The sequence below is a fragment of the Chelonia mydas genome, chromosome 6 (genome assembly GCF_015237465.2).
Source record: "Chelonia mydas isolate rCheMyd1 chromosome 6, rCheMyd1.pri.v2, whole genome shotgun sequence".
Lineage (NCBI taxonomy): Eukaryota > Metazoa > Chordata > Testudines > Cheloniidae > Chelonia > Chelonia mydas.
Genome location: NC_051246.2, coordinates 123,458,410 through 123,478,533, shown reverse-complemented (window position 1 = coordinate 123,478,533; position 20,124 = coordinate 123,458,410). Strand labels below are relative to the sequence as shown.

The 20,124-nt window shown below is 47.1% G+C and overlaps 1 long non-coding RNA gene across 1 annotated transcript; it reads left to right on the top strand.

The window, feature by feature from the left end:
* The first annotated feature begins 3,353 nt into the window (after positions 1 to 3,353).
* On the top strand, positions 3,354 to 19,562 carry LOC122466388. Its single transcript, XR_006291825.1, has 4 exons — positions 3,354 to 3,633; positions 4,832 to 4,947; positions 9,253 to 9,383; positions 15,275 to 19,562. It is a non-coding gene; the product is annotated as an uncharacterized LOC122466388 (long non-coding RNA).
* Positions 19,563 to 20,124: the final 562 nt, after the last annotated feature.

Genomic DNA, 20,124 nt, shown 5'->3' with positions numbered 1-20,124 from the left:
GGTGCTCGGGGCTTTTGCTTAGCTCTGGACCAGGTTTTACCCGCAGCGCTGTGTGTAGGGGGTGGGTGGCTTAGAGAAGATCATGGAGATGAGAGCTGGACTGGCCAGCATGACGGTGAATCAACCAGACTTCGATAAATTTAATTGAACTAGGCCTGTCAGAATGTTTAAATACTTGCTGTGTTCAGAAGGTTCAGATGGTGTGAGCTATTAGTCCATCAGAACATCAGGTAGTCAGAGGCCACGTAAGAAAGGTATGCACTCTCTTCTTGTATCTCCAATCATCCAGAACCATCACTACAAATCTGTGGGAGCAGGACTGGGTACTTAAAGTCAGCCTCTGGGTGGGGTTTTCAAGAGCTCTCTGCATTGGCCTACCTCTGCTCCCAGGGAAGCCAAGGGCAGATTCATCATTAACTTCTGAGGGAGCCAAGGCAGGCCAGCATGGAGTGCTTTTGAACACCCCCACCCCCAGAGTTCTCCCATTGAACGAGTCACCAATGAGCTGCAAGCAAAGGGCACAACATAAGTTGGCTCTCAAAAATGAACAGGGAAGCTGAGCACAAATATGTAGTTATTTACTTGCCTAGCCGTGGTGCTATTCTTCTTCCAGGCGGCAAGGAGAAACACCCCCGTATTCCACAGTAGTTAACATCCTTCTTTATGATTTGTGGGGCCACAACCAAGACCAGCTCCCCAAGTGGCTGAAGGGACCAGGACAAGAGAGAGAGCCATTGGACAGTGAGTTGCCTCCTTTGCCTTTTCTGCTGCGAGGAGGCTTGAGGGTGAGTTCCCAAGACAGCACTAGATTGCGAGGCCCAAAAAGTGCAGGGCTGCAAGCACTCAGTGGCATTGCTTGTGTCTGAAGCCAGCCTGTGTGGTGGATATTGGGATTATTAGCCATTAAAACACAAAATAGCATGAAAGCCAGGCTGGATCCAGCCTTGTGATCTGAATGCACAGTGTTGGTATGTGTTACAATAGCACAACCATAACACGTGCATGTCCAACCAGGAAACGGGCAGCTCACTAGAGGAGAAGGGAGAGAAACACTTAATGCTAGACATAAATAGATAAATAGCCTCTCTGTCTGGTTGCATTTCCTCCATTTCCACCTAAAAATGGTGTGTTGTGTCTCAGCAGCATTTCCTGACACCAACCAGCCTCTGGTAGCTATCGAAACTTGAAACAAAGCTACTGTAACAAATATATTCTTGTTACGTGTTTACTTCTCCAGTGGTGTGCGGCTTCCCTCCTGCACACACCAATGCCAGCCCAAGCAACCAAGGATAAGACCGGCAGAACCCCCCAACCAGACCTTCTCCATGGTTCTAATTTGTAGATAATTTTCAGCAAGTAACTGTGTGTCTGAACCATAAACTGGGAAAAACAGTAGCAGAACAGTCTATATCAGCAGGGTGATCTCAGTCCTGCCCATTGCTCAGGAGTGTGGGAGACGATTTTGTTCTGAATGTTGCTATCCTTGTAAATTCCTAATTGGAACAATATCTGTGGTTAGATACTGTGGCAATGGGTTTTTCACTAGCACCCAAGATAAATAGATGAATACTCAGCAGCAGGGAAGCTATTGCTGAGCCCAGGAAGAGGCAGAGCCAGAGGAAGATAGAGAATGCCAATAGTAGATTCGTAAGTGGAATCCTGTGGCTTAGCCCTCAATGCAAGGGAATGGACAAACCTATTATCAGGTGGTTGCACAACTAGTTGGCAACTGGTACTCAGTGATTATCAGTGGTTCACAATCAAGCTGGAAGAGCATATTGAGTGGGGTTCTGCAAGGATCTGCCCTGGGTCTGGTTCTGTTCAATATCTTCATAAATGATTTAGATAATGGCATGGAGAGTACACTTATACATTTTGCGGACTATACCAAGCTGGGAGGGGCCGCAAATGCTTTGGAGGATTGGATTTTAATTCAAAATGATCTGGACGAACTGGAGAAATGGTCTGAAGTAAATAGGATGAAATTCAATAAGGAGAAATGCAAAGTACTCCACTTAGGAAGGAGCAATCAGTTGCACACATACAAAATGGGAAATGACTGCCTAGGAAGGAGTACTGCGGAAAGGGATCTGGGGGTCATAGTGGATCACAAGCTAAATATGAGTCAATATGTAACACTGTTGCAAAAAAGCTAACATCATTCTGGGGTGTATTAGTAGGAGTGTTGTAAGCAAGACACGAGAAGTAATTTTTCTACTTTACTCACCACTGATAAGGCCTCAGCTGGAGTACTGTGTCCAGTTCTGGGCACCAGACTTTGGGAAAGAGTTGGACAAATTAGAGAAATTCCAGAGAAGAGTGACAAAAATGATTAAAGGTTTAGAAAACATGACCTATGAGGGAAGATTGAAAAAACTGGGTTTGTTTAGTCTGGAGAAGAGAAGACTGAGAGGGGACATGATAACACTTTTCAAGTATGTAAAGGGTTGTTACAAGGAGGTTGAAGAAAAATTGTTCTCCTTAACCTCTGAGGACAGGACAAGAAGCAATGGGCTTAATTTGCAGCAAGGGCGGTTTAGGTTGGACTTTAGGAAAAACTTCCTAACTGTCAGGGTGGTTAAGCACTGGAACAAATTGCCGAGGGAGGTTGTGGAATCTCCATAATTGGGGATTTTTAAGAGCAGGTTGGACAAACACCTGTCAGGGATGGTCTAGAAATACTTAGTCCTGCCTTGAGTGCAGGGGACTGGACTAGATGGCCTATCAAAGTCCCTTCCAGTCCTACATTCCTCTGCTTCTGTGTGGGCCAGGACGCAAGGGATCCACTCTCTGAATCATCATGGCTGAAGCCCTGTCTCCCTTACCATGCAGGTTTTACAAGGTCAGTTAGCATCAACACATTGCTCCAGAAAATAACCTCAACCCTGATGTGGAAGGATCATCTCTGGTGATGAGTGCGTGATTGCCGCTCCAAGTTCACTGTATCCTTCGTTTCTTTGCTGAGACTATCAACAAGGATACCGACTGTGGCAGTGGTTTTTGTGATGTGGAATCAAACAGACCATCAGCTCGCTTATTGTAGCCACTGAACTTGTAATATTTGGTTAGCAACGTACCTGTCAACCCTCTGGGACCCAGCGGCAGGACAAAGATGCAAACAGAGGGTACACAAGAGAATTATCAGCATGTGTCGTGTATACTATTGTGGAAGGAACATTCCTGTGTGTGCTCAAAGATATATTTGGTTCTAAAATAAGGGGCAGCTGATAAATTTGTTCACTCCAGAATTTGAGCTGGTTGAGGTAGAGATGAAAGGCAAAACATCCAATAACCAATCCCATGAGCTATCCATGTTTCCTCTTTCAAACACTCATCCTGGATCTTAACATCCTGTTTTGCTCTGCGCATTCTGTGAGAATTAGCATGTTAGTGAGATAATCCGTCCCTTATTGCTCAGTGAGGAGACATGACAAATCAGTTCTGGCTTATGCTCCTTATGAATCTGTCTTCGAGGCTGCATTGGAGGATTTAGATATTGCTTTCTTTGAGTAAGATACAGCCGTATCAGTTTGAACCACAAAAGGTTACAGCTCCCTCCAGAACCCAGTTAGACTCTTGGCAAGCATTAGAGGGATGTGAGGATGACAGACGGCTAAAAGATGCCAATTAATTGTAAGTAAACAACATGTTTTGTTTGATTTCGAGGAGGAGGGGAAAGGCAATAGAAGAAGACAAAACACCAAGCATACAGATTAGTCTTCTCTTGATCTCCTCTGTAGATACATGATAAATTGTAGTGTCACTTTCACAGCGCTCTAGTTAAGAGTCACTTTTGGCTGCATTGTTTCACTCTGTCATTTTGAAGCAGCTTCAGGCAGAAATTTGGCGTGCCTGGGTTTAGTGCAACGATATATTTTTAAAGGGGAGGAAAAGCAGATGCTCGATGGCTCAGTAAAGAATAACACGCCGCTACCATTATTAAATTCATGAAGTCCACAAAGGACCTTGCTAAGACAACCATTTAACCTGGAAAATGCTCAGATATACACTGATAGACCCCAGAACAAAACCCTAAGATATTAGATATTGGGCCAAATCCTCAGCTGCTATAAACAGGCATAGATCTACTGAGGCCAATGGAGTTATACCAGTTGACACCATCTGAGGATCCAGATCGCTAAACCTACTACCTATGTGCCACTTCAGACCTAAATTATGCAGCCAGGCTCTCCAGTTTCTGAAGCACAACTGCACTAATGTCTGCAGTGCACAGAGAATTATGTGGCAATATTAATTTTATTATAAAAAGGTACCACACAGTGAAAATACACGGTCTGTTTGTCCTGTAACAAAGCAGACCACTCCTGCATTGCTTCCGCTGAGCTGCTCCTGAGGGTCATGGAGTTAGGAACTGTGCACTGCGGGGGAAGAATCCCTAAATCACATCAGAGTGGAGTTCTGGATTATTGCTGGGTGACATTTTTCATACACAACTTTTTTCAGTGAAAAATGCTGATTCCATTTCACTGAGACATTCTGCGAATTTGTGTCCATTTCACCAAATTGTTTCGGTCAGAAAAAAAAAATCCTGAAAAAATTGAAACATTTCATTTTGACATTTTTGAAACAAAATGTTTCGATTTTTTGGTTCAAAAAATTCTGTGTGAATCATATATTTCTTTAATTTCATGTAAAAAAATCAGAAATGTTAAAAAATGCTGACAATTTAAATGAAACATTTCAATTGACCCCAAAATGTGAGTTTTTTGGTGTGTGTGTGTGTGGGTACTTTTTGATTCACCAAAAAAATGGAAAATTGTTGGTTAAACTTGAAACAATTTTTTCCCTCTTTTTTTTTTTTTCTTCCCAGAATTGCCAGTGAACTGAGGAACCCACTAGTCACCCAGCTGCACTCTGGATGTTCATAGAATCATAGAACTGGAAAGGACCTCGAGAGGTCATCTAGTCCAGTCCCCTGCACTCCAGGTAGGACTAAGTATTATCTGTTAGCTTCGTCCTCCTACAAGCGTCTCCTATTCTCCACAACTCAGGTCTTAGAATCATAGAATCATAGAATCTCAGGGTTGGAAGGGAGCTCAGGAGGTCATCTAGTCCAACCCCCTGCTCAAAGCAGGACCAATCCCCAACTAAATCATCCCAGCCAGGGCTTTGTCAAGCCTGACCTTAAAAACCTCAAAGGAAGGAGATTGCACCACCTCCCTAGGTAACACATTCCAGAGCTTCACCACCCTCCTAGTGAAAAAGTTTTTCCTAATATCCAACCTAAACCTCCCCCACTGCAACTTGAGACCATTGCTCCTCGTTCTGTCATCGGCTGCCACTGAGAACAGTCTAGATCCATCCTCTTTGGAACCCCCTTTCGGGTAGTTGAAAGCAGCTATCAAATCCCCACTCATTCTTCTCTTCCACAGACTAAACAATCCCAGTTCCCTCAGCCTCTCCTCATAAGTCGTGTGTTCCAGTCGCCTAATCATTTTGGTTGCCCTCCGCTGAACGCTTTCCAATTTTTTCACATCCTTCTTGTAGTGTGGGGCCCAAAACTGGACACAGTACTCCAGATGAGGCCTCACCAATGTCGAATAGAGGGGAACGATCACGTCCCTCGATCTGCTGGCAATGCCCCTACGTATACATCCCAAAATGCCATTGGCCTTCTTGGCAACAAGGGCACACTGTTGACTCATATCCAGCTTCTCGTCCACTGTAACCCCTAGGTCCTTTTCTGCAAAATGGCTGCCTAGCCACTCGGTCTTCTGCTCTTTCAGCCCTCTGAGGGTGTGTCTAAACTGCAGTCTGTGGTGTGAGTAGACATACCCTCTCTAGCTTTACCTGTGCTTGGATAGCTAAAAATAGCAGGGACGATGTGGCAACAGGGGGTTCAGCATGGGCTAGCAATGCGAATACGCACTCAGGCCACACTGTGTGCTTGTACAACTGCGTCTACACTGCTGCGTCTACACCGCTATTTCTAGCTGTGCCAGCATGGGTAAAACTAGCATCGATACGTCTACTCGAGCTGCAGTCCCTCCTCGGGTTGCAGCACTGGAGTTCAGACAGGGCAGGTTTGCTCCCGTTCTTGCTGTTGTTCTGAATTGTACATGATCTCCCTTCCGCTGCTTGTCTTTCAAAGGGCAGCGAGGTTATGTAGGCCCTATGAAGAGCAGAGTGAGAGGCTTGTATGTGATGCCCTAAGCTAACGCAGAGATTCAGGAGACAGATGGTGTAACGGCGGTGGAAGGGTATGTCTACACTGTGATAAAAGAGACGTGACATGGCTGCAGCTGACTTGGGCTCGGGCTGCGGGGCTATACAATTGCAATGTGGATATTCAGGCTCGGGCTGGAGCCTGGGCTCTGAGACCCTGCGATGGGGTGGGTCTCAGAGCCTGGGCCCATGCCCAAACGTGAACACTGCAGTTTTTAGCCCTGTGAGCCCCAGTCAGCTGACCTGGGCTCTGAGACTCAGTGCTGTGGGGTTTTTTATCAGTGTCGACCTACCCAAAGGTGGCTGGGCCGTACACTCTGGGTGGACTGAAGGAGGGGAGAGGAGGAGTGTATAATGACCAAGGCCTTGGAAAGAGAGAAAGATGCGACAGGACTGGATATGGGGGACTGGATATGGGGGAATGACGGCAGCCAGTCAAAGATGAGGCGAAGTTTATGAGCCGGACATGGGAATGAGAGCAGAGCTGTGCACATGATAAGTGGTTCAATCATAGGCTTGTTGTATGTTACTTGGCTCGAGGCTTTTGTAGTGCTGCAGGCAGCTGCTGCATGAATATATAGAATCCCTTTGGGGTCTTCTATGGCTGCTCTTTTACTCAATTTCGTCAAAAAGAAGTTTTGCTCAAAACCCTGTTCTCGTTCTCCATGTTCACAGGAGCCTCGTGTTCTTTTTCTTTTCGCACTTCGTGAGGGGGAATACGCGCCGTGCCTTGTCCCTGGAAGAAAAGGAACACCCTGGAGGCCAACAGTTCAGAAAATCTCTCTGAGCTTCCGGTCTTTTAATTTGAAACAGGTTGAGAAACAAGTTCCCCAAGGCAGCTATACTGTATTTAAAGAGAAGGGAAGAATTTAAAATGCAGGGCTAGAATGTGAGAGACAAGGTGGGCAAGGTAATATCTTTTATTGGACCAACTTCTGTTGGTGAGAGGGGCAAGCTTTCGAGCCACATACAGCTCCTCTTCGGGTCGTATCCTGGGACCAACATAGCTACAACAACCCTGCATAGGGCTAGCACATGTCATTGAACCATAGCCCTGTGTGGGGCACAGTGCAGAACTGCACCTGCCTGATCCTGCTGGTAGCATTATCTATTTATAATTTGTATTACAGTAAACCTGCCCCGACCAAACTGAGATCAGGGTCCTGTTGTGCTGGGTATTGCACATCCACATAGAAATAGATAGGCCCTGCCCCAAAGAGCTTGCAATGTAAAAAGACAAGAGGGCCCAAGGCTGAGTGGAAAGTTGGCCCAGTGGCTAGGGTGCTAACCTACAATTTATTAGACCCAGGTTCTAATCCCTAGTCTGTCACATGCTCCCTGTGTGATCTTGGGCAAGTCACTGAAGGCAGTGTTTCTCCATGACCAGACAGGTGCCAGTCCCTGTGATCTCCCGGACCTAGTTTAGGAAGGCAGCAAGCCAGTATGGAAAAGGTTGAGAAATGCTGACTTAGGGGACGCATCTGCACTGCAGCAGGGAGGTGTGACTCCCCGTGCTGGTAGATGTACACACGCTAGCTCTTCCCAAGGTAGCACCTAGCAGTAACTGTGTGGGTGCGAGGACACAGTGATGGCTTGGGCTAGCAGCCAGAACGCAATCCCCACCCCTTCCCCAGGTATGCACCTGGGCACCCCCAGGGCTGTTTTTAGGGGCTAGTATTTGTATATCTACCTGAGCTGAGAGTGACACCTCCCAGCTGCTGTGTAGCCCTACCCTTACTTGCTTGGTGCCTTGGTCAGCCATCTGCCCAGTGGGGATAACAGCCCTTCTCTGACTCACAGGCATGTTGTGAGGATACAATTTCATGACACTGCGGTTCTGGGGCCACATAAGTACAGACTGTATCTAGATGTTTGGCAGGTGGAGAACTGAGCCCAGACAGACGATCTGACTCCCTCAGGTCACACAGCCTCTGTGCCCCAGCTGGGAACTGAACCCACATCTCCTGAGTCCCAGTCCAATGCCTGCACCACAAGGAGACCCCTCCTCTCTCTGGGGTGGGGTTTCCTCTGCCCAAGGGGGTGCTCCATGAAGGACTGTGCTGGGTAAGGCAGGTCTTTAGGGAGCTCCGGGGGCGTGTGCTCGCTGCAGCACCCAGAACAGCCTGCTCATCTCCAGTCCATTCCTGGCCAGCTCCGTAGGTCAGTGTGGAGGGGGCATAGAGCAGGGCTGGGACTGCGCCTCCTCCCTGCCTCTCCCCACCCTCTTGGTAATGATCTGTGCTCAGGGTGGGGGCCACACAGAGAGAGCAGTTCCTGCACTCCCCCACGCTCAGTGCACAGGTCAGGGGAGGCTCCTTGCTCCCTTCCCGCCCCCGCAGCATGCAGGAGCCAGTCACAATCTGCACCACGACCCTTCAGAATATTCCAGCACGAACACAGGAAAAATCATGGGTTTCCTAGTCCCCCAAGGCCTGGGCTGTGCGCTGGGGCGTTCGGGATCCTCTCCCCCACGCTGCGAAGTGCAGCATCTCCGTGACGGATAGAGAAGTGGGGCAAGGGCGGAGGACACTATAGGACAGCAGGGATTTGAGCTGAATTCAATCACTCAGCACTTTGTTTATTTGACACATGTAGCTGCACCTGCTCTTAGTGCCCTCAGGGCCTGAAAATAAAGGCTGGGATGATTACCCTGCATCCACCGGATGGCGGCTTCGCATGCATGTGTCTGAGCAGCTTGAGATTTAATCCGGCTCGTCTGGAGGGTCTCTGTGCCCTGGACCAGGGACACGAGGAGTATCTTCTGGGGGACGGGCCACTGGTGCTGGCTTTACTTTGAACATACTGAAGCTTTTCAGTGAAATGTCAGAGGTTAATTGTGTTAAACATTTGGAACTCGGCAACGAACGGTAGTAATGGAGCAAACATAAGGGACTAGCGTATGTTATAAAATATTCTGTAGTGATGCTGGCCTAGGAAGATTTACACAGCAAGCCAAGCATATGGCATGCTTTCTCACTGTAATCATCTCTCAGGACCTGTGCTGCCACCTAATTACACGGCCACATTTTGTCTTTTCTATTTGACGTCTTGTCATGTTTCCCACAGAGACTTCATTGCAGATCTGGCCAAGCAGCAAGGAAATCATCGCATGTTTCCTGTACAACGGGAACATGGGAGGACCAAGGCACTTGGGTGAGGATGGTATTGAGCACCTCCAGCGTAATGACGAGGGACAGGTAAGAACCTAGAGGGGCAGATAGGACTTTCCTACAGAAACATCGTGTGGATTCTGTATTCATGCTGGTTGAAGCACCCAGAAGAGAGCCTATGTAGGGCGTAAGTCCTGTGATCTCTACCACAGAGCCTGCGTAGCTGGTGTGGGCGGTGGGGCGACGCCTGGGGAAGAAATGCTGCATGCCGGAGGGTGGGGGGAATGCTCCCTGGTTTGCTGGCAGGTAGTGACCCGCTCTGGGACTGAGCTTCATGCTGCACAGGGGCTGCACATCTCTGTGGCAGCTCTCCTAAAATCTATCCTGACTCGTGTGGTGGAACCAAACCAGTCCTTCTGGTGTGCCAGCCAGCAGGCAGTCTGTGACTTAGGAGTGCATAGGGTCCAATGCAGGTGCCCTGCACCGGGGCGAGCTTCAGCCTGACGGTCACTTCTTCGTCCTCCCCGTTGGAAAACCGGATCAGCTGCCGCCTTCCCGCCCCCCCTTTCACCGAGCCGAGCTGCTGCAGTAATTGTGCAATCCCTCCCCGTCCTGTGAGAAACGTGTCAGCTCCCAAGGAGCCGGGGAGAGCTCTGCCTGCCGCCTCTGCCGAGCAAACAGGCTCTCTGTCCCATAGCACATGCAGTGCTTCTGACTGGCTGCCCTTCCCCCGGAGGCGGGAAAAGGAGGAAGGGCAGCCAATTGATGGGGGTTGCCTGTAAACGAAGGGCTTTCCCTGTAGAGTCATCTGAAGACCCATTGCGTTGGCTGGTCAGGGGCACTGTTATCCTGGTTTTACCACTATGGAATGAGATTTGGTGACTTGCTCATGGTAACACAGGGAGTCTGTAGCAGAGCACTGACCCCAGGTACCCATCCAGTACCGTATGAAGAGCCTGATTAATCCCTGAGTCCTCTCTCCTCAGACTGCAGGTCTGTTCCCTATGTGGCATGCTCTCATAGGGCACCGGGGGACTAGAACCCAAGTCTGTAGAGCCAGCTGACATCCCACATCACCACCAGGAGGCCATACAAAGCCACCCTCAAGGAGCACTGAGGAGATTAGGTGCCACAGGAAGACCCACCCGAAGGGTCTAGAGCTACAGCACCCTGCAGCCTTCTGATTGGCCCATGCTCACTGTTTAACTCTGGATGGTGGCTCGGGAAGTTATCTTGGCAGCCAGGCAGACTTCTGGCTTGCTGCGACTCCAGACCTCACCTTGCTTTCTGATCTCGGGATCTGACCCCAGCCTGCCCCTTGCCTCCTGATTCCAGCCTGTAACTAGCTCTGGTCTCCAACCCTGGCCTGACTGACCCTGACTCTTGCATATTGATCCCGGCTCTAGCAATTATTCTGATCCCTGCTTGCTGACTACTGCCTCGTGGCTGCCCTTGACTCGTAGATGCCTGTGCGGCTGTGACTGCTAGGCCAGACCACCCACACCCTGGTCCCTTTCCATTCTAGAGCTAGCACCAGGCTAGTCTTACACATGTAAGAAGTTTTGTACAGCATTCTTGCTGTTGGATTGCTATTATAAAATGGCCATCGGGGGGTGGGGAGGGAATGGTGGAGGAATGAAAGAAATAAGATCCAAATACTCTGTTGATTGCAAGCATTTCTGGTGATGGTGAGAGACTGTCTTTGAGGAAATGATCTTTGACAGATCAGAGTCTTCTTTTTGTGGATGCTACGGACTGAAAGGTAGAAAAGGATTCATTTCTCAAGGCACCTGTCCTAGAATGTTGTTTTGTAACCGTGGCAATGAAGTTAAAGTATGGTTACCAATGTAAACATGTCAGAACTTGACTTTCAGTGGAGCTTAGACTGATAAGTGCCTGAGTCACTTTGAAAATAGGACCTAGACTCCTAAGTCACCTGAGAAGTTTTGAATTTTTTTCCTTAGGTGTTCTTGCCAGTTTATCTTTCAAGTGGATAGAGTACTAGACTCTAAATTGGGAGAGCAGTGTTCTATCCTTGGCTTGGCCACTGGGTGCCTTTGGCAAATCACTGCCCCTCTCTGTTCCTCAGTTTCCCCATCTGTAAAATGGGGATAATGATACTGACCGCCTTTGTAAAGTGCTTTGAGGTCTCCTGATGAGAAGTTCTATATGAAAGCTGTGTATTCTTATTATGTATTAATAATAATTACAATTTAAGCAAAGCAGCCTTTGCAGGGCCGTCCTCACCCATACGCAAAGTACTGGCATGCTGCTCCAGCCTCTTCCCCGTGCCAGCCCCGCCCGCACTTCCCTGAGGACTGTAGCAGGGTCGGGCCTGTAGTCACCGGCGGTGGGAAGTGCAGCGACCCGGCCCCAGCCGCACTGCCGGTGAGTGCTGGGGGGGCAGTTCTCCCCTGCCCCCCGAGCCAGCTGAGGCCTGGGGCCCCACACACCCCGCAGCGGCCGGGGGGGGAGGGAGGGACTGCGTAGGGCCCCAGAATAGCTAGGGATGGCCCTGAGCCTTTGACATTTTTGGACAGCTGTAATGAAGGGGAAGGGAGTCCAGGAGAGCTGGCTGTATTTCAAGGAATCCCTGTTGAGGTTACAGGGACAAACCATCCCGATGAGTCGAAAGAATAGTAAATATGGCAGGCGACCAGCTTGGCTTAATGGTGAAATCCTAGCGGATCTTAAACATAAAAAAGAAGCTTACAAGAAGTGGAAGGTTGGACATATGACCAGGGAAGAGTATAAAAATATTGCTCGGGCATGTAGGAAAGATATCAGGAGGGCCAAATCGCACCTGGAGCTGCAGCTAGCAAGAGATGTCAAGAGTAACAAGAAGGGTTTCTTCAGGTATGTTGGCAACAAGAAGAAAGCCAAGGAAAGTGTGGGCCCCTTACTGAATGAGGGAGGCAACCTAGTGACAGAGGATGTGGAAAAAGCTAATGTACTCAATGCTTTTTTTTGCCTCTGTTTTCACTAACAAGGTCAGCTCCCAGACTGCTGCGCTGGGCATCACAAAATGGGGAAGAGATGGCCAGCCCTCTGTAGAGATAGAGGTGGTTAGGGACTATTTAGAAAAGCTGGACGTGCACAAGTCCATGGGGCCGGACGAATTGCATCCGAGAGTGCTGAAGGAATTGGCGGCTGTGATTGCAGAGCCCTTGGCCATTATCTTTGAAAACTCGTGGCGAACGGGGGAAGTCCCGGATGACTGGAAAAAGGCTAATGTAGTGCCCATCTTTAAAAAAGGGAAGAAGGAGGATCCTGGGAACTACAGGCCAGTCAGCCTCACCTCAGTCCCTGGAAAAATCATGGAGCAGGTCCTCAAAGAATCAATCCTGAAGCACTTAGAGGAGAGGAAAGTGATCAGGAACAGTCAGCATGGATTCACCAAGGGAAGGTCATGCCTGACTAATCTAATCGCCTTTTATGATGAGATTACTGGTTCTGTGGATGAAGGGAAAGCAGTGGATGTATTGTTTCTTGACTTTAGCAAAGCTTTTGACACGGTCTCCCACAGCATTCTTGTCAGCAAGTTAAGGAAGTATGGGCTGGATGAATGCACTATAAGGTGGGTAGAAAGCTGGCTAGATTGTCGGGCTCAACGGGTAGTGATCAATGGCTCCATGTCTAGTTGGCAGCCGGTGTCAAGTGGAGTGCCCCAGGGGTCGGTCCTGGGGCCGGTTTTGTTCAATATCTTCATAAATGATCTGGAGGATGGTGTGGATTGCACTCTCAGCAAATTTGCAGATGATACTAAACTGGGAGGAGTGGTAGATACGCTGGAGGGGAGGGATAGGATACAGAAGGACCTAGACAAATTGGAGGATTGGGCCAAAAGAAATCTGATGAGGTTCAATAAGGATAAGTGCAGGGTCCTGCACTTAGGACGGAAGAACCCAATGCACCGCTACAGACTAGGGACCGAATGGCTAGGCAGCAGTTCTGCGGAAAAGGACCTAGGGGTGACAGTGGACGAGAAGCTGGATATGAGTCAGCAGTGTGCCCTTGTTGCCAAGAAGGCCAATGGCATTTTGGGATGTATAAGTAGGGGCATAGCGAGCAGATCGAGGGACGTGATCGTTCCCCTCTATTCGACACTGGTGAGGCCTCATCTGGAGTACTGTGTCCAGTTTTGGGCCCCACACTACAAGAAGGATGTGGATAAATTGGAAAGAGTCCAGCGAAGGGCAACAAAAATGATTAGGGGTCTAGAGCACATGACTTATGAGGAGAGGCTGAGGGAGCTGGGATTGTTTAGTCTGCAGAAGAGAAGAATGAGGGGGGATTTGATAGCTGCTTTCAACTACCTGAAAGGGGGTTCCAAAGAGGATGGCTCTAGACTGTTCTCAATGGTAGCAGATGACAGAACGAGGAGTAATGGTCTCAAGTTGCAATGGGGGAGGTTTAGATTGGATATTAGGAAAAACTTTTTCACTAAGAGGGTGGTGAAACACTGGAATGCGTTACCTAGGGAGGTGGTAGAATCTCCTTCCTTACAGGTTTTTAAGGTCAGGCTTGACAAAGCCCTGGCTGGGATGATTTAACTGGGACTTGGTCCTGCTTTGAGCAGGGGGTTGGACTAGATGACCTTCTGGGGTCCCTTCCAACCCTGATATTCTATGATTCTATGATTCTATGAATTACAAATATCTTTTAATGTAGCATATTTTCACGGAGGTTGTTCAGCAACATACACAACACATGAAACAAAAAAGTCACAAATGATTCACTCAAGTGCTGATTTGCCTTATATTTCCAAAAAAACCCATATATTCTTTGTTGCTATGAGACTCAGAAGTTTTTCCTAGATCCAGTCATTTTGTTCTCATGTCATGGATACAGATCTGAAAGAACAATACGCTGCTAATGGTATCCGCTTTAAATCCTGCTTCAAGAAAACTTTTGCCTCCCACACTTTTTAAACAAATAGATTTGTTTTCCTTTTGTTCCTTTTAACGTCTTAAGTAGATTTGTCCAATGGTTAAATCACTGTCCTCAGTAAAAATGGGTGTCTTTATTTCCATAATGAAAGAATTCTTTACCCGGCAGCCACTCCTCGAAAGTCAGAGCCAACAGTCTTACACAGCTGGACTATTTGGGTAAATGTAGTTTTATATCAAATTTACCAAACGAATATAAGATAAAAGCAAAGGTCACTCCACAACGCTGAGATTATAAATATGTCTGAGTTAGGACCCTTCCTTGTATTTGGCTCCAGTTAAATTATTTCATTAGCCCCCACCCCGCTTCTTAATTGGTCACTTATGTTTAAAGAGTAAGCCAGAGTATCTCATGTGCTGCATAATAGCTAAACAAGCTCTCCAATAAACAGCAAACACCAGCTGATATGCTTAAAGAGATGGATCTATGCTCCCGTCTCAACTCCGAGCCTGGGAAAACCATTAACTTAATGACGGCGTTTTTAATTTGACACACTGTGTTTAATGTGAAACGTATGTGAGTTTCAGAGAATTTGTTTGCTTAGGTGCAGGGAATGGCTGTAATCCCAGTGGGTTTTCAGGGCTGGAGTGAGGCTGCTGTTGTTTCTTGGTGGGTGTCTAAGAGAGTAGGCAGGAGAATGCTGAGAATTCAGCCAAATTAAGTCCTGAAAAACAGCTCTTCGATTAGATTAGAACAAGCTTCGTTTATCCCTATGTGCATTAGATTCGGGCTGTTGTTAAGTAAGGGCTGCAAGCATGCATCAAGTTGCCCTCCTGTCCTGGCGCTTCTCCAGGTAACATGTTGGTTGCCTGCTTCTCTGAGGTAAACCACAACAGGACCCTCCTGCAGCTCCCTGGCTTGGCTACCAGGGAGTTTCAATGTCATTCGTTCAGACAATGTAGGTGGCTCATACCCTGGATCACATAACTAGCATTCCACAGCCATGTGGCTTTGGGGTTGATTCAGATTGTTGAGCTAATGCTCTTTCTTTCTTGTTAATTTCCCTAATACTCTGCTGATCTCCTTAGGTCAATGCAAAGGGAACAGCTGCGTGGAGGTGTGCAGATGGTCAGTCACCTATGGGGTTCCTACTCCTGATGGCCAATCTGGGCTTCTTCCCAGCCTACAATGCAGAATGCTTGTTACAAGCTGATGTCCATTGAGCCGTGTATCCTTTTTTTTTTTTTTTTGGTAATTCAACTGTGCTGGGATCCTAATGGCTACAGCATGTCTGGGTGGCAAGGAGAGAGCTAGGAGCAGGGGCAAGGGGGAATAGCCTTTGTGTGGCTCACAATGAGAGGCAATGGTAAAGGTCACGGTTAGTGATGGTCCCTGTATCCCAGTGTAACACCGACAGACCCCAGTCATCTGCAGGCAGGATCAAACCTGGGACCTCTGGAGCTAAATGCATGAGCCTCTCTACTGCATGAGCTAAAAAACACATGGCCCTTAGCTAAGGCTGTAGCAGACTCATTAATCTCTAAGTGGTCTCGGTGCCACTAGAGGGGACAGAACACCACACCAGGGAGGTGTGTGGGTTACACAAACACCCTGTGCTTTGTGAGCATTTGCAGACAGAACCTGAATCCAGATTTTGAAAATGGACCCTGAATAGGCTGAGGCAAATTCCCTGGACCCTAAAACCCTTGAAATTTGGGGCTCAAAATCGAGCCCCTTGCCACTAGAATCTGCTGTGGCCCAGCATGCTGATTCTGCCAGCGTACAAAGGAGATTCCCTGGGCAGCACAGGGCCCATAGAACAGCCCTACACTGCTTCCTGACCACTTGCTGTCCCTTACGTAGAGTCACACTGGAGATGAGGTTGGGAGGGACATCTCAGGGAAAGAAGGAGTTGAGGCTGGAACACATTGTGCTCTGGCTATTGTGGGATTCTGGAATGGTCCATAGGAAGCCATTGCAACAAAAGCAATCCCTGAGGCTGCTCTAAGTTACACTGAGGACATCTGTGGTCCCTGGTTGGCTCCAGAATATGGGGGCTGCACAGCCACTTCTGTACCCTTTCCACCACAAGTCCTGCTCAGAGCCCAGACCTAAAAACATTTTTTTTATAACTTGAGCCTAGTTATAGTATGCATCACTGGAACATGTAATACTAGGGGCAGTATGGTCCAGCGAATAGGGCAGGCGCAGAATTCATGTACCCAGAGTTGTACTCCTGGCTTTGAAGCTGACTTGCTTGACCTTGGGCAAATCTATCTCCCTGTGCCTCTGTTTAACCCATCTGTAAAATGGGCTTATGATTCGTAGATTCATAGACATTTAGGTCAGAAGGGACCATTATAATCATCTATTCTGACCCCCTGCACAACGCAATGCATGACCCTCACCTGCATTCCGTTCACAACTGACTCCATGCAACATTGCCAACATTGCCAACCCCAAGTGTTCAAACAGCATTGTTGGGACCAAAAATATAATGAGTAGCCTAACAATAATTATGATGCTTTTTTCCCCCAAGCTCTGTAACCAAGAGGGCTAGAAATGTTTTTTAATGAAAACTGAGATTTTCCCATAATCACCTGACTCCAGGAGTTGGGGCTTTTAAGAAGAACACCAAGTGTTATGACAAAAGTGCAAGCTGGCAACACAATGTGTGATCTTGTGCATGTCACTTAACTCAGTGTCTCTCAGTCTTCCCAGACTACCATACCACTTTCAGGAGTCTGTTTTGTCTTGCGTGCCCCCAAGTTTCACCTCACTTAAAAACTACTTCCTTACAAAGTCAGACATAAAAATACAAAAGTGTCACAGCACACTAGTACTGAAAAATTGCTTCCTTTCTCATTTTTAGAATATAATTATAAAATAAATCAATGGGAATATATTATACTTACATTTCAGTGTATAGTAGATAGAGCAATATAAACAAATGACTGTATGAATTTTTAGTTTGTACTGATGTTGCTAGTGCTTTTTATGTAGCCTGTTGTAAAACTAGGCAAATATCTAGATGAGTTGATGTGCCCCTTGGAAGACCTCTGCAAGCCCTGAGGGGTACATGAACCCCTGACTTAATCATTCTCTATCTTAGCGTCTCCACCTGTAAACTGGAGAAAATGCCATTTGCCCACCTCTGTGTAATGCACTTGGAGATCTATGCCCCATAAAGGCTAAGTATTTTTATTAACTATTATTCTATACATATTTTTGGAGAACGCACCTCACATATGTATGACTTAAGTTCTTTCAGAGCTTTTTGCTTAACTTTAAAGTTAAGTACATGCTTAAGTGCTTTCCTGAATCTGGGTCTTAAAGAGGAATATTTCAGACATGAGATTCTATTCTGTTTTTTTTCCTATTCTGTACAACAGGCAAAGGTTTTATGTTTTCTCTATCATCATCTGTGTTTAATACCAATGTGTGTATATTGTTTTGCTATAACGTTTTGTACAGTAGGCCAGTTTAGTCTGGGGATTTTGTCGTTCGGCTTTGCCCCAAATAGGAAAGTAATGCACTTATAAAATCAAGTCTTTGTAGATGCTTTGTAAAACTGGTTTGTGCCCTAGTGCTGAGGAGTTCCTTGAAATCCCGTCTTTCTTCTATTAGTGGGTAGAGGTTTTTTTAAATAAGAATAATGCTTAATTGTTTCATCTGACGTGAATGAGAAATGAGAAACAGCAGCCAAAGCTGAAATAAAGTCTCTTTTTAGGAGCTGAAAAGAAGATAGAAGTTAAAATATGCAAGTATGTTGTAGAGCAAGAAAACTGTGAGCTCTATCAGAATTAACTAGTGAGAGCTGTTCTTCGTCTCCACCATACAGCAGAGGGGATAGACTCCCAGAGCTCCTATCGAAAGGCTATTTTATTTTGGCGAAGACTTGCACAAACTCGAACAATCACTCCAATGCAGTGTTTCTCACAGAGTAGATTACTGCTCCCTGAGGGGGCACAAAGGACTAGCCAGGGGCACAAACAGACCTCTCAATTGTTCTCTAGTCTCGGCTTTCATTTAAAAAAAAATAAAGTAAGTATCTAGTTCTTTTGTTGAGAAGAAAATCTTCACAGCCTGAGGCCTGGCCCACACTTGGAAGGCTAGGCTGATATTGCTCCACTGGTGTACTATCCCAGCAAAGCGCTTCTAGTGTGGACGCAGCTCATTCTGGCAAAAGCCCTCCATAGTGGCATACTCCAGGATCATACTGGGAAAAGCTTTTGCCAGCATAGCTATGGTGGTCACAAGTTACATCTTGGCACACTCCTGACTCACACAGCCATGCAAGAAAACGTTTGTAGTGTAGCCTTGACCTTAGTTTGAAGAGAGCCTGAAACAATAGCTCTGAAGTTTGAACTTTCCCATTCCCTTCAGCTCAGATTCCAGTAATATTGCTTTAAAGGTCAGCATTGTTCACCATTTCACTGCTCACCAAAGTGGGTAAGAAAGGAAAGGAGGACTCACAGCTTGGAGATCCCCACCTGGGCGGGTGGGGCAAGGAAGATGTCTGAATTCAGATGTATTTGGGCCTTTAACAACATGTTGCAGGGTTGCAGAGCAGTGACTGGTTTTATTTTTCTGAAGGCAGAGGGGGCTCAGCTTTCCAGCGTTTGGGAAATGTTCTTCTAACTGAAATCAACATTTGCTTAATGGGAGTTGAGTGTCTATAAGTAAATTGAGGGTGTGTGTGCCTCTTTAGGACTAGACTGTGTCATAGAGGCATGGCCCAGAGTTGGGGAGACTTGAGGGGAAGAGGATTGAAGAGATGCAGTCCCTCCCAAGCTCCCTGGTTTGCTGGGGAAGTGAGTGGGCTACACCACTAACCCCATTGACTTCAGTGGGTGTTGGATTGGGCCTTCACCCTTTTAAGAAGGGCTGTAGGCACTAAAGCCACCACTAAGGGCCTTATTCTTGCATAGGAGTTCAGGGGCTTGGAGAGGAGAGTGCAGGGAGCCCACCTTTCCCTTGTGTGCCCTGAGCAAAGACCAAGGATCTTTAACGTAGCTAGAGTTTACTCAGGATAGTTCTTAAGGCCTGATCCTCTGCGTGGCAAGGAGAGGGCCCTTAGTGTGGGAAAGGAAAAGGAGGAAAGCCCAATCCTGCCAGTGGGGATTGGGCCCAAAGTGATGGAAAAAAACATGCAGCTCTCAGGGGAGAAAAGCTAACTTTTATTTTGCCCTTACGAGGGCTGACCCAAGCAACCTGGCTGTTTATACGTCTGCTGGGTTAAATGAGCATGATGATCACTTTACTAAAGTGGAGATATTCCTGTGCTGCCTCTTAAAGAAAGCAATTACTGCATCTATGGTCAGTATATTAGCTGACACCATTTAATTAAAGCCTAATTTACCTGTGAATGAAACTATTTAAAATTGCTGTGCAGTGTTTTATTTCATTCAATTACTACGAATCACCGTCCATTTCCTCCGCTGGCAAGGTGGCTGCGAGGCAGAAGAACCGCGGCTCTGTAATGTTCAGGGCCCAGTGAGTTAGACCCAAGGCCCACGACCCCTACACTGCTTCACCTTACAAAATGTCTGGGGTTGGGGGCGGATGTGGGGGCTGCAGGGACAGTTAAGTCTTTCTACTCAAAGCAACTTGTATGGTGAGCTCGTGGGTTTTCTCAAACTGGGGGCCAGATTTTTCAAAAGAGCTGGGCCCTCACAATTAGGAACAGATTTATTTTTTTTTAAACTCCCCAAAGAAGTAGCTGACCCAAAAGACTGGGTGCCAAGCTAAGGCCTTGTCTACACTACAGAGTTTTGTCGACAAAAGACATGTTGATGCTCAAAAAGCAATAAAATAAAAATCGGTATTGAACGTTCACACTCACTTCCTCTATCGGTAATTGGGGCACTATCATCGACCGTGTGAGCAATGCTCTGTGGGACCTATTCCACCGTGCAGCTTGACACCTTCTGCCGCT